At 46.7% G+C, this 1,949-nt stretch overlaps 1 pseudogene; it reads left to right on the top strand.

The window, feature by feature from the left end:
* The window catches only part of LOC123973357, a 2,395-nt pseudogene extending 983 nt beyond the window's left edge, over positions 1–1,412 (top strand).
* The last annotated feature ends 537 nt before the right edge of the window (positions 1,413–1,949 follow it).

Here is a 1,949-nt window from a genome sequence, read left to right as displayed (position 1 = left end):
TCCAAGCTGCTCCTGCTGATCACTGCTATGCTGGACCTGAAGATGTGGCCTGTGATGTCTGCACTGGGAGAAAACTGAAAGCCCTCAAGTCCTGTCTGGTCTGTCTGGCCTCTTACTGTGAGAAACACCTGCAGCCTCATTATGATGCTGCTCCGTTCAAGAAACACAAGCTGGTGGAGCCCTCCAAGAAGCTCCAGGAGAACATCTGCTCTCGTCACGATGAGGTGATGAAGATGTTCTGCCGTACTGATCGGCAGAGTATCTGTTATCTCTGCTCTGTGGATGAACATAAAGGCCACGACACAGTCTCAGCTGCAGCAGAAAGGACCGAGAGGCAGAGAGAGCTCGAGGTGAGTCGACAAAACATCCAGCAGAGAATCCAGGACAGAGAGAAAGATGTGAAGGTGCTTCAGCAGGAGGTGGAGGCTATCAATGGCTCTGCTGATAAAGCAGTGGAGGACAGTGAGAAGATCTTCACCGAGCTGATCCGTCTGATGGAGAAAAGAAGGTCCGATGTGAAGCGGCAGCTCAGATCCCAGCAGGACACTGAAGTGAGTCGAGTCAAAGAGCTTCAGGAGAAGCTGGAGCAGGAGATCACTGAGCTGAAGAGGAAAGACGCTGAGCTGAAGCAGCTCTCACACACAGAGGATCACACCCAGTTTCTACACAACTACCCCTCACTGTCAGCACTCAGTGAATCTACAGACTCATCCAGCATCAACATCCGTCCTCTGCGCTACTTTGAGGACGTGACAGCGGCTGTGTCAGAAGTCAGAGACAAACTACAGGACGTTCTGACAGAGACATGGACAAACGTCTCGCTGACAGTGACTGAGGTGGAGGTTTTACTGTCAGGACCAGAACCCAAGACCAGAGCTGGATTCTTAAAATATTCATGTGAAATCACACTGGATCCAAACACAGCAAACACAGAGCTGTTATTATCTGAGGGGAACAGAAAAGTAACAAGAATGAGTCAACAACAGTCTTATTCTAGTCACCCAGACAGATTCACTGGATGTTCTCAGGTCCTGAGTAGAGAGAGTCTGACTGGACGTTGTTACTGGGAGGTGGAGTGGAGAGGGGGGGGAGTTCGTGTAGCAGTCGCATACAAGAATATCAGCAGAGCAGGGAGGGTGAATGTTTATTTGGATCCAATGACAAATCTTGGGCGTTACATTGTGACACAAACAGTTATAACTTTTGGTACAACAAAGTCCAAACTCCCGTCTCAGGTCCTCGGTCCTCCAGAGTAGGAGTGTACCTGGATCACAGTGCAGGTATTCTGTCCTTCTACAGCATCTCTGAAACCATGACTCTCCTCCACAGAGTCCAGACCACATTCACTCAGCCTCTCTATGCTGGACTTCATCCTTTTTCTGGTCTCTGCTGAGTTCTGTAAAGTGAAATAGTCAGAAGTCCTTTCAGGGACAGTGGGTTAAACTCTGTGTTTTAATCCTTAAACTTCTTTTGTCTTCATGTTTGTTGCTGAGAGCTGATTGTTGGGGCATTTCTTCACCTGTCAATCAAACACTGTGGGCGGGACTTTGACGTCTTCTCATCAGCTGCTGTGGAAATGTTGGAGCTCCTTCCTGTGTCTGTTTAGCCATGGAGGCCATCACTGCTCAGGATGACTTTTGTTTCTCTGCATGAAAATGGAAACTTGTCTGAGCTCTAAATGTTTGTTGAATATTTGGATTGATGTATTTGTATGTTGTTGTTTCTCTTCCACTGCATGGGTCTGAAGAGAGAAAGCAGCAGACCTTCCTTTATCGGAGAGACTTTGTTCTCACTTTGGAAAGAAATCTAGAATTATATTCACATTTATTTGTTTGGCAGAGCAAATGTTGTTGTTGTTGTTGTTGTTGTTGTTGTTGTCCAAATGAGGGACTATGAGGGATTATAAAGTGTAATTCTCCTGATCAGAATCAATAAGGAGATGCTTCATT

The sequence above is a fragment of the Micropterus dolomieu genome, linkage group LG07 (assembly GCF_021292245.1).
Source record: "Micropterus dolomieu isolate WLL.071019.BEF.003 ecotype Adirondacks linkage group LG07, ASM2129224v1, whole genome shotgun sequence".
In the NCBI taxonomy this organism is placed as follows: Eukaryota; Metazoa; Chordata; class Actinopteri; order Centrarchiformes; family Centrarchidae; genus Micropterus; species Micropterus dolomieu.
This window is presented reverse-complemented; position numbering and strand designations above follow the sequence as displayed.